Source organism: Bos taurus, chromosome X (genome assembly GCF_002263795.3).
Source record: "Bos taurus isolate L1 Dominette 01449 registration number 42190680 breed Hereford chromosome X, ARS-UCD2.0, whole genome shotgun sequence".
Taxonomy (NCBI): Eukaryota; Metazoa; Chordata; class Mammalia; order Artiodactyla; family Bovidae; genus Bos; species Bos taurus.
The window spans coordinates 138,873,883-138,886,631 of NC_037357.1; the positions used below are offsets into that span (position 1 = coordinate 138,873,883).

A 12,749-nucleotide genomic window follows, 5' to 3' on the forward strand; every position below is an offset into this window, starting at 1 on the left:
GTATATCTTAATCCCCTCCCCTCATCCTGACCCTCCAGGGTACCCTTCCTCCAGTGGTAATCACTAGTTACTTCTCTCCATCTGGGAGTCTGTTTTTTTTTGATATATTTATTCATTAAATGTTTTAGATTCTGGATACAGGTGGTAACATGCTATTTCTCTGTTTGTGATTTATTTCACTTGATGTAACACCCTCCGAGTCCATGTGTGTTGTCACAGGTCGCAAAAGATTTGTTCTTGTTTATGGCTGAGTAATATTCCATTGTGTGTGTGTGTGTGTGTGTGTGTACTCAAATTACTTATGTGTAATTCTTCAAATACAGTGAAGTGCTACATCATTCTGTGATGCTTTCTGATTCAGTTTAACATGTACCTACTTTGGCCACCTCATGCAAAGAGTTGACTCATTGGAAAAGACCGTGATGCTGGGAGGGATTGGGGGCAGGAGGAGAAGGGGACGACAGAGGATGAGATGGCTGGATGGCATCACCGACTCGATGGATGTGAGTCTGAGGTGAACTCCGGGAGTTGGTGATGGACAGGGAGGCCTGGCGTGCTGCGATTCATGGGGTCGCAAAGAGTCGGACACGACTGAGCGACTGAACTGAACTGACCTATCGTCTATCCATATGTCCATATTCCTTTTTCATATTCCTTCCCACTGTAGGTTATCGCAAGATACTGAATCTAGTCCCCTGTGCTATATGGTAGCTCCTTGTTTCTTATTTTATATACAGCAGTATGTATCTGTTAGTCCCAAATTCCTCGTGTGTCCCTGCTCCCCTGTCCCCTGGGAACCAAAAGTTTGTTTCCTACATCTATTTCTGTCTTGTAACTCAGTTCATTTGTATCGTTTTTTAGACTTCACGTGTAAATGATCCCATATGGTATTTGTCTTTCTGATCTAGTTCACTCAATGTGATCGTCTCTAGGTTCGTCCGTCTTGCCTGCAAGTGTGTATTATTTCATTCCTTTTCACGGCTGAGTAATGTTCCATCGCACATAATAAGTACCGCCTCTTTTTCATCCCTTCCTCTACGGATGGACATTGCTTCCATGTCTTGGCTATTGTGACGAGTGCTTCAGTGAACATTGGGACGCATGTATCTTTTAGAATTATAGTTTTCTCCAGATATATACGCCCAGGAGTGGGATTGCAGGACCATACGGTAGCTCTATTTTTAGGGTTTTTTTTGAGGAACTCGCATACTGTTCTCTGTGGTGGCCGAATCCGTTTACATTCCTGTCAACTAGTGTGAGAGGGTCTTCCTCTTCTTTTTGATCGTGTTTCTGTTGTTGAGAAACATGAAATGCATTGATGAACATACTCGCCATCTGACCAAGAAGGGTGGTAAGCCCCAAGGCCCGGAGCTTCCCCATCCTCCCCCAGCACGAGCTTTTTCTGCTGTTTTCCTTCTTTTCTGGGACAAAAATCTGAGTCCGTGCAGTTCATCTGGTTGGAGAAGCAGCCTGCGTCTCTGTCCAGACACATCTTGTTTCTGCATCTGTATAGCCTGCTCCCTTTGACCGTTGATTCTGTCCTGTACACCGATGCTTAACCATCTGGCCGGGTGCCGTCTATGGGCTCCTAGAAGTAGTAATAGCATCAGTTGCTCACTTGTGTCCAACTGCCTGCAACCGCATGGACTGTAGCCCGCCAGGCTTGTCTGTCCATGGCATTCTGCAGGCAAGAACACTGGAGCGGGTTGCCATGCCCTTCTCCAAGGGGAATCTTCCCGACCCAGGGATCCAACCGAGGCCTCCTGTGTTGTAAGCAGATTCTTTTACCATTGGAGCCACCAGAAAGGTCCCGTGGCTTGTAAGCACAGCTCAGTCAAAAAGCCACTGGGCTGAGCCCACGTCAGTTGAGGTCTGATTCAGGTCCCTCCAACGTCCTTTCCCTCAAGTTGAGCCGAGCTCACCAGGTTATGCGTTCTCTGTCGGCAGTCTTTCCAAGAGAGGGGAGAGCTTTCCCTTCCAGTTGCTTTGGGCAGCAAGGCTGTAACTGTCACTGAACCAAACCTGAGTCTTTTTCCCCTACATGTGGTTAAGTGAGTCTGCAGAGCCCAGGCCATAGTGAAGAAAGTGTAGTGTTTATTGGAGGCCCCAGGCAAGGAGGATGGTCAGTGTACGCTCAAAAGACTGTGAACTCCCTGCTGGATTTTGGCAAAGCGTTTTAAATTTTTTTAATTTATATTTATTTATTAATGTCTGGCTGCACTGGGTCATCTTTGCTGCACAGAGGGTGCTTCTGCGGGCTGTGAGCGGGCTCTGCTCTACCCGTGGTTTGGAGGCTTCTCATTGCTGTGGCTTCTCTTTGAAAGGTTGCTGCTGAGCTGTGAAAGACGCCGGGATTCTTGGCCTGTGGCGGAGACGAATTCAATCCGGGCCCAGTGACGAGGTTTGATTGCTCAGAGCTTTTGTGTAATATAGTTTTATTAAAGTATAAAGAGATAGAGAAAGCATCTGACATAGACATCAGAAGGGGGCAGAGAGAGTGCCCCCCTGCTAGTCTCTAGCTGGATCTTATACAGCTACTAGCAGTCTGCTAATTAGAGAAAGGAGCTGTCTCAAAACTCAGAGAGGCACCAGGCCCCTCACCCGCAACCCACACTTTGAGGTAACATTGGGACCAGGTGAGTCATCCCGGGCCATTAAACGGTTGACCTGAATCATGAAGAAGGGCAGGTTTCCAAGCAAATAGATAGTTTCATTAACATAGATTAGGAGGACAATGTGTGAATAAAACATACTGGTTTGCTGAGCCCTTATCGGTTCTGAATCCTAGGCAGAACCGACCTGAATAAATCAGAGTCTAATAGTTCATTCACATAGCTTAAGAGAAACATTTCCCTAAGAAAATGCATCGGTTAGCTCAAGGTTTGAGAAAAGTTAAGTTCAGGTGGAACCAGGTGTCATCATGGCAACACCGAATTTTAAAAGAAACCTTTAAATTTTGTACAGAAAAGGGAAAAAAATAATCTGACACATGTAGTTTGTTTGCTCCTGCCACTTAAGAGAGAGAGAAAAAAACGCCCGACACTTGCGGCCTACTTCCTCCGTCTGGAGACCCCTGGCCGTCCTGCCAGTTACCCTCTTCTCTTGTGGACTGCGGGCTCTAGGGTGTGTGGCCTTCAGTAGTCGCAGCCCCTGGGCTCAGCAGTTGTGGCCCATAGGCTTTAGTTGCTCCAAGGGATCCTCCCGGGTCAGAGATCAAACCCGTTGTCTCTTGCATTTTTATGGCAGGTGGCCTCTTTACTGCTGAGCCACCAGGGACGCCCCAGGAAAGCATCTTGAAAGGCCAGGTGGTGGAGGGACGTTCTGGGGTCTGCGGTCGGCTCGTGCATGGGGCCTCTGACTGAGGGTGAGGTGACAGGGTGCGGTCACAGGGGTTGACGTTACCCACCCTTGGGCACCGGTAGCTCTGAGGGCTCGTGATCATCAAATAGGTAACATCTTCCTCTCTGATGGGAGTTTAAGCATCTGTGTGTGAGTCGCTCAGTCGTGTCCGACTCTCTGCGATCCCATGGACTATAGCCAGCCAGGCTCCTCGTTCCAGGGGATTGTCCAGACCAGGATACTGGAGTGGGTTGCCATTCCCTTCTCCAGGGGATCTTCGCAGCCCAGGGATAGAACCCACGTTTCCTGCATCGGCAGACAGGTTCTTTACCACTGAGCCATCAGCAAAGCCCATTTCAGCAGTTACTTCTTCCTTGATTGTTTCTTTGAATTCCAAACGATGTTGGGACTTCCCTAACTCAGGCTACCTTCGGAGTTCCGCTCTCATCTCCACTCGGGAAGGAGGGCAGTGCTGGGCGGATTTGGAAAGAGACCCTGATGGTCTCGGTCTCGGCCGCCCTGTGAGCAGGACCTGAACCTCTGAGAAGATGGGGAGTCTACAAGCTTCTGAAATCACCACAGCCATTGCTCTGACAGCTTGTGTTCCTGGGTTCCTGGAGCAGGGCGGACCAACCCTGACGCTTAACTAGAATCCTTCTCCTTGGGAATGTGCAGCCCTGTGGGTCCCTATCCTATAAATTATACAGACTTCAGACACAATGCTGCATGTTCTGCAGCTGTTACGGACATACAAGCCCTTCTGTGCCTCATCCTGCAAACGCGTGGCTGGGAGCTGTACATGGTGGGGTGCCATTGGCCATCTTCTGAGCTCTGGCGGCTGCCACCCTGTGGTCCCACGTGAGTGAGAGGCGTCTCCTGCTTGCTGCTGGTGACACTTCCAGGTGGTGCTAGTGGTAAAGAACCTGCCTGCCAATGCAGGAGACTTCAGAGATGCGGGTTCGATCCCTGAGTGGGGAAGATCCCCTGGAGGAGGGCATGGCAACCCACTCCAGTGTTCTTGCCTGGAAAATCCCATGGACAGAGGAGCCTGGTGGGCTACAGCCCGTGGGGTTGCAAACAGTCGGACTGAGTGACTAACACACTTTCATTCACATTTGGAGGCCAGAAATTGCTGATGGCTGGGACATTTCTTGTTTATTGCTGTGACAGGAGATATTTTCATTTCACGATACAAATATATAAAATATAATTATCAGTTCAGTTCACTTGCTCAGTCATGTCCGACTCTTTGCGACCCTGTGAGCTGCGGCATGCCAGGGTTCCCTGTCCATCACCAACTCCTGGAGCTTGCTCAAAAGAACATAATTATAAACATATATAAATGTAAGTATACATATTTATACATATGAATATGTGCACTTTTATATTCTATGTATTTTTTATAGTCAATTATTTATCATCTATGTATTACATGTCTGTCTATGCACATTTTTATCATCTCAGTTCAGTTCAGTTGCTCAGTCGTGTCTGACTCTCTGCAACCCCATGAATTGCAGCACGCCAGGCCTCCCTGTCCATCACCAACTCCCGGAGTTCACTCAGACTCACGTCCATGGTGTCTGTGATGCCATCCAGCCATCTCATCCTCTGTCGTCCCCTTCTCCTCTTGCTTATCAGCTACTTACTAGTAAATCTATGCATCTATTATCTTTCATCTATTCATTGGAAGGACTGATGTTGAAGCTGAAACTCCAATCCTTTGGCCACCTCATGCGAAGAGCTGACTCATTGGAAAAGACCCTGATGCTGGGAAAGATTGAGGGCAGGAGGAGAAGGGGACAACAGAGGATGAGATGGTTGGATTGCATCACTGCCTCAATGGACATGAGTTTGAGCAAGCTCCAGGAGTTGGTGATGGACAGGGAGGCCTGGCGTGCTGCGGTCCATGGGGTCGCAAAGAGTCAGACACGAGTGAGCCACTGAACTGAACTGAACTGAACTGATGCATATATCTCTTTTCTATTTATTGAACATCTATTTACCTTTTTATCATTTGTATCTGATATCTTTATCATCTATGTAATTTTGTGTCTATGTATCTGTGATTGAACATCTATTGACCTTTTTATCATTTGTATCTAATATCTGTATCATCTATGTATTTTTGTGTCTGTATCTGTGATCTGTCAGTTAATCATATCTCTCTTGGTGTCTATCATCTTTCTATGTATCTGTTACTTGTCATCTGTATTGTTATTGCTGTTTATTCACTCAGTCGTGTCTGAGTCTCTGACCCCATGGACTGCAGCACGCCAGGCTTCCGTATCCTTGACCATCTTCTGGAGTTTGCTCAGACTCATGTCCATGGAGTCGGTGATACCATCCAATGCCAATATATCATTTATATATTTATTGTTAATTCATCTTTTATGTGTATCTGTGTATTTTCTTCCTTGATGGCTTTCCTGGTGGCTCAGATGGTAAAGAATCTGCCTACCACGCAGGAGATCCAGGTTCAATCTCTGGGTCAGGGAAGATCCCCTGGGGAAGGGAATGGCTACCCACTGCAGTATTCTGGCCTGGAATTTCTGGACAGAGGAGCCTGGCGGGCTACAGCCCATGGGGTTGCACAGAGGCGGGCATGACTGACAGACTAACACACACACATAACCACTCTTTTTGTTAAAATTCTTTTCCCGTATAGGTTTTTACAGAGTATGAATAGAGTTCCCTGTGCTATACAGTAGGTCCTTATTAGCTATTCATTATATGTAGCTGCTTTAGAATAGCAAATGGTAACCCACTGTAGAAATGTTGCCTGGGAAATCCCATGGACAGAGGAGCCTGGTGGGCTACAGTCCATGGGGTCGCAAAGAGTTGGACACAGCTGAGCAACCAACACACAGATGTAGTTTGTGTTGTCATCTTTATATTTATTTCCCTCCATCCCTCTATCTGTCTTTACCTACCTGTCTGTCCCTCTGTCTCTGAGTTTGTCCATCTTTCCATCTGTGGATGGACATCTATCTATATCTGTTTATCCATTCATCTGTCTCTCTATCTCACATCTCCACCATCCATCCATCCATCCTGTACTTGAATGGTTAAACTGAAGGCATGTTGAGCAGCTTTGATTTTCTCTGCAGGAAATTGGATGAAGCCGTACGTTTCTCCTTAAAGGGAAGCTGTCGTTGGTTCACTCGTCATGGGTTTACACATTTCCCTGCTGCGTAAGACGGTTTGGCAGGAACCATGGGGTTCCTGTAGTGCACTCTGCTTGTGTGCCTGGGAACCGCTGAGCACTCGACATTTCAAGTTTCTCACCCAGAAGAGTTGTGGGGTGGGTGTCGACCCCTCTGAGCTCAGTGCCCGGTCCCCTGTCTCCTAGGCTGGTGTGGCATCCCCTCTTTCACACGGACTTGGCCAGAGAGCAGGGAGCACCCCTCAGGGCCAAGGCAACAGACCCTGGAGCCGGTAGTCCAAAGTGGACGCTAAGGCAGGGCTCTGTACAGTGGGGTTGAGTGGACATGGGCCTGCCTGGGGGAGCGTGGGGTCTCAGATGAGGACCCCATTCCTGGGCTGTGGGTGGTGAAGCTCAGATGGGGGTCTCCAGGTGGGGTTCAGATGATGAGGGTCTCCAGGTGGGACTCAGATGATGGGGGTCTCCAAGTGGGACTCAGATGATGAGGGTCTCCAGGTGGGACTCAGATGATGAGGGTCTCCAGGCGGGGCTCAGATGGGGGTCTCCAGGTGGGGCTCAGATGATAGGGGTCTCCAGGTAGGCTCAGATGATGAGGGTCTCCAGGTGGGCTCAGATGATGAGGGTCTCCAGGTGGGGCTCAGATGATGAAGGTCTTCAGGTGAGGCTCGGAGAGGACGGTCTCTGCATGGTTCTCAGATGATGAGGTTCTCCAGGTTGTTCCCAGATCAGGGTCTCAGATGATGAGGGTGTCAGATGATGAGGGTCTCCAGATGGGACTCAAATGATGGGGGTCTCCAGGTGGGGCTCAGATGGTGGGGGTCTCCAGGTGGGGCTCAGATGATGAGGGTCTCAGCGGGGCCCAGATGACGGAGAGTCTCCAGATGGGGCTCAGATGATGAGGGTCTCCAGGTGGGGCTCCGATGATGGGGGTCTTCAGATGGGGCTCAGATGACGAGGGTCTCCAGGTGAGGCTCAGATGATGAGAGATCTCCAGGGGGGCCTCAGATGGTGGGGGTCTCAAGGTGGGGCTCAGATGGTGGGGGTCTCCAGGTGGGGCTCAGAGAGGATGGTCTCTGCATGGTGCTCAGATGATGGCCTCTCCAGGTTGTTCCCAGATCAGGGTCTCAGATGAGGGTGTCAGATGATGAGGGTCTCCAGGTGGGGCTCAGATGATGAGGGTCTCCAGGCGGGGCTCAGATGGGGGTCTCCAGGTGGGAGTCAGATGATGAGGGTCTTCAGGTGGGGCTCAGATGACGAGGGTCTCCAGGTGGGGCTCAGATGATGAGGGTCTCCAGGCGGGGCTCAGATGGGGGTCTCCAGGTGGGAGTCAGATGATGAGGGTCTTCAGGTGGGGCTCAGATGACGAGGGTCTCCAGGTGAGGCTTGGATAATGAAGGTCTCCAGGTGGGGCTCCAATGATGAGGGTTTCCAGGTGGGCTCAGATGATGAGGGTCTCCAGGTGGGCTCAGATGATGAGGGTCTCCAGGTGGGACTCAGACGATGGGGGTCTCCAGGTGGGCTCAGATGATGAGGGTCTCCAGGTGGGCTCAGATGATGAGGGTCTCCAGGTGGGGCTCAGATGATGAGGGTCTCCAGGCGGGGCTCAGATGGGGGTCTCCAGGTGGGAGTCAGATGATGAGGGTCTTCAGGTGGGGCTCAGATGACGAGGGTCTCCAGGTGGGGCTCAGATGATGAGGGTCTCCAGGCGGGGCTCAGATGGGGGTCTCCAGGTGGGAGTCAGATGATGAGGGTCTTCAGGTGGGGCTCAGATGACGGGGGTCTCCAGGTGAGGCTCAGATGATGAGGGTCTCCAGGTGGGACTCAGATGGTGGGGGTCTCCAGGTGGGGCTTGGATAATGAAGGTCTCCAGGTGGGGCTCCAATGATGAGGGTTTCCAGGTGGGCTCAGATGATGAAGGTCTCCAGGTAGGGCTCAGATGATGGGGGTCTCCAGGCAGGGCTCAGATGATGAGGGTCTCCAGGTGGGGCTCAGATGATGAGGGTCTCTGGGGGGCTCAGGTGACAGAGAGTCTCCAGAGGGGCTCAGATGATGAGGGTGTCAGGTGGGACTCATATGATGAAGGTCTCCAGGTGGGAGTCAGATGATGAGAGTCTCCAGGTGGGGCTCAGATGACGGAGAGTCTCCTGGGCTGTGGGTGGTGAAGTTCAGATGGGGGTCTCCGGGGGGGCTCATATGGTGGGGGTCTCCAGGGGGTGCTCAGATGATGAGGGTCTCAGGGTGGCGCTCAGATGATGAGGGTTTCCAGGGGGGCTCAGATGATGAAGGTCTTCAGGTGAGGCTCGGAGAGGATGGTCTCTGCATGGTGCTCAGATGATGAGGTTCTCCAGGTTGTTCCCAGATCAGGGTCTCAGATGATGAGGGTGTCAGATGATGAGGGTCTCCAGATGGGACTCAAATGATGGGGATCTCCAGGTGGGGCTCAGATGACGAGGGTCTCCAGGTGGGGCTCAGATGATGGGGGTCTCCAGGTGGGGCTCGGATGATGAGGGTCTTCAGGTGGGACTCAGATGATGGAGGTTTCCAGGTGGGGCTCAGATGATGGGGGTCTCCAGGTGGGGCTCAGATGATGAGGGTCTCCAGGTGGGCTCAGATGATGAGGGTCTCCAGGTGGGACTCAGATGATGGGGGTCTCCAGGTGGGACTCAGATGATGGGGGTCTCTAGGTGGGGCTCAGATGATGAGGGTCTCCAGGTGGGGCTCAGATGATGAGGGTCTCCAGGTGTGGCTCAGATGATAAGAGATCTCCAGGGGGGGCTCAGATGGTGGGAGTCTCCAGGTGGGGCTCAGATGGTGGGGGTCTCCAGGGGGGGCTCAGATGGTGTGGGTCTCCAGGTGGGGCTCAGAGAGGATGGTCTCTGCATGGTGCTCAGATGATGGCCTCTCCAGGTTGTTCCCAGATCAGGGTCTCAGATGATGAGGGTGTCAGATAATGAGGGTCTTCAGGTGGGACTCAAATGATGGGGGTCTCTAGGTTGTTCCCAGATCAGGGTCTCCAGGTGGCAGAGTGTCATGTGTGAGGACCAGCTCTGGGAAGCAGTAACTGGGTCACCTCCTTTTCTGCTCGCGTCTAGGATCTCACGCCTGGGTCCTCGGTGGCCAGACCCAGGGGTGTGGTCAGACGTGCCCAGGCTGCCGCAGCATGCTTGGCCTCGGGAAGGAACCCGGCCTGGGATCTCAGAGAGGGTGTGGGTGTGGTGCCCGAGCCAGCAGCGAGGCTGTGTGCCTGGCGTCTTGCAGGACGGATGTCCCTGGGAAGCGCTGGTGGTATCCCTGCCTGGTTTTGACCTGATCACCCTAGTGGGGGGTTGGTGTGTATCGGGGCTGGGAAGGTGGGATAACGGGAGGAGCACAGCCACAGTCAGGGGTGAAGGCAAGTAGGTAGGGATCTGCTGACGGCTCAAGAGAAGCCCTACCAGGTAGCCCCTAGCCTTGCCTTCCCTCCTTCACCTCCAGCCTTCCGAGGTCCACACCTCCAGCTGAGACGGTGTGAGCTTGCTGTGGACTGAGTCTCTGTATCCCCCTGGAATTCATATGTGGAAACCCTGGCCCCCGAAGGGGATGTGCTGGGATGTGGAGGGGCATCTTTGGGAGGTGATGAGGGTTAGATGAAGCCATGAGGGTGGGGTCCCCATGATGGGATGAGTGGCCTTGTGAGGGCGGGGAAGAGAAATCAGAGCTGTCTCTCCATCACACGAGGATACAGCAAGTGTGCAGGTGTATGGACCAGGAGGAGAGCTTTGCCTCCTGGCAACGAATCTACTCTCACTGTGATCTCAGACCCACAGCGGGCAGGACTCTGAGAATCACGCCTGTGGTTTAAAGCACCTAGTTTCGGTAACTTTGTTATAGCAACCAGCATTTGCCTTGTTGCAAGAAACCACCCCCCCCCCCAAAAAAAAAAAACCAGAAGCAGTATTGTAACAAATTCAATAAACACTATAAAAATGGCCCCACATTAAAAATTTGAAGTTAGTAGACTTTGAGTTAACTGGATTATCTGCCATAATGTGGGCGGGCCTCATCTTATCAGTTGACGATGTCAATTTGAAAAAAGACTGCGGTTCCCTAAGTGAAAGTGAAGTCCCTCAGTTGTATCCGACTCCTTGTGACCCCATGAATCACTGCACACTAGGCCTCCCTGTCTGTCACCAACTCCCGGGGTTCACTCAAACTCATGTGCATTGAGTCGGTGATGCCAGCCATCTCATCCTCTGTCGTCCCCTTCTCCTCCTGCCCCCAATCCCTCCCAGCATCAGGGTCTTTTCCAATGAGTCAACTCTTTGCATCAGGTGGCCAAAGTACTGGAGTTTCAGCTTCAGCATCAGTCCTTCCAATGAACACCCAGGACTGGTCTCCTTTAGAATGGACTGGTTGGCTCTCCTTGCAGTCCAAGGGACTCTCAAGAGTCTTCTTCAACACCACAGTCCCAAAGCATCCATTTTTGGTTCTCAGCGTTCTTTAGGGCCCAGCTCTCACGTCCAGACATGTCTGTGTCTCTCTCTGTCTTGCTCTCTGTGTGTGCTCTTGATCTGTGTCTCTGGAGAGACCTGTAAGCACTACATACTTTATGTGCATAGGTTGTACTACAAGAAAGCCAATTAGGGATGCCAGTATTATAGAAGCTGAGTCTCTGTCAGCTGTGAATGCGTGTCTGTTCAGTCGCTCAGTCGTGTCCGACTCTTTACAACCCCATGAATCACAGAACCCCAGGCCTCCGTGTCCATCAGCAACTCCCGGAGTTCACCCAAACTCATGTCCATCGCGTCGGTGATGCCATCCAGCCATCTCATCCTGTGTCACCCCCTTCTCCTCCCACCTTCCATCTTTCCCAGCATCAGGGTCTTTTCCAATGAGTCGGCTCTTTGCATCCAGTGGCCAAAGTATTGCAACTTCAGCTTCAACTTCAGTCCTTCCAATGAATGTGCAGTGTTGACTTCCGTTAGGATTACTGGCAAATAATCCACCCATTAAATCGCATAGTTCAGTAAAATTTTCTGGGGGCCCTGCCATCTGGTCCTTCAGATTATGGTTGTGTTCCCCCCAAAGCAAGTTTCCTGATCACTTGGAATATCCTGCGGACTTGGGCTTATTTAGGGTTTAGAAAATATGCCTGCGATGTATTCATTACAAAAGAATTCTGAAGAGTGTTCTTGCCTGTGAAAACCATTCCTTTGGTGTTATGTGGCATACGGCTAGGGAGGTTGTAGAATTTTCCTGTAGACACCGCCACTGACACTGTTTTTCTCTTGTCCTCTCTTCTTTTGGAAGATGGGGGTGGAGATCAACAAGCCTTGTCCTCGGGGTGACCAGGGAGACGTGGGTCTGTTGGCAAAATTCACTGGAAAATGTGATACGTGTAACACATTGAGACTATCATTCCTCAGACCACTGCTCACAGCACTGAGTAATTTAAATTGTTTTTTTAATATTCAATTTAATGTTATTTTTTTTTAAATTGGGGTATACTTGCTTCAGTACCTTGTGTTAATGTCTGCTATACAATGAACCGAAATTCACCTCAAAACGACCATGAGGTACCACTGGTCAGAATGGCCATCGTCAAAATAATCTACACCCAATAAATGCTGGAGAGGGTGTGGAGAAAAGGGAGCCCTCCTCCACCGTTGGTGGCAATGTCCATTGATGTAGGCTCAAGAGCATGGAGGTTCCTTAGAAAGCTAAACACATTATTACCGTGTGATTCCGCAGTCTCACTCCTAGGCACACAGCCAGACAAAACCCTCATTTAAAAAGATACACGTGCCCCAGTGCTCACAGCAGCGCTGCGTTACAATAGCCAGGATGTAGAAGCAACGTAGACGGCCGTCAACAGATGAATGGAAAAGAATGCGGTACATACATACAGTGGAATATTACTCACTCACGAGAAAGGACGAAATCAGGGCATGGGTAGAGATGTTTGAGGACAAAGGAACTTTTTAACATAAGGTCCGGACAACTCTGTGGGCTGTTTCCTTTTCTGCCAGCCTCCTTTGAGGGTTGATGGACAGATGATGTGATCTAACCGTGCCCTAAGCCTTCCCATCTCTGTCCCCGCTTTGCTCTCCCGCCTTAAGGCCTGGAGATCAGTCTGTCCCCAGAATGAATGACTGTCATGTTCCTCTTCCGTGATCACAAGACGGGTCACAGGCGGGTGCAGTGTCCGAACTGGACACTTTATCCTTCAAGTCCGCTTCTCACGGCGCATCTATCAGAAGATTCTCAC

General features: G+C 50.8%; 1 protein-coding gene across 5 annotated transcripts in view; it reads left to right on the top strand.

Moving 5' to 3' along the window:
• Positions 1–12,749, top strand: part of DHRSX (dehydrogenase/reductase X-linked) — a 151,805-nt gene that overhangs the window by 18,057 nt on the left and 120,999 nt on the right. The gene's annotated exons all lie outside the window — the stretch shown is intronic.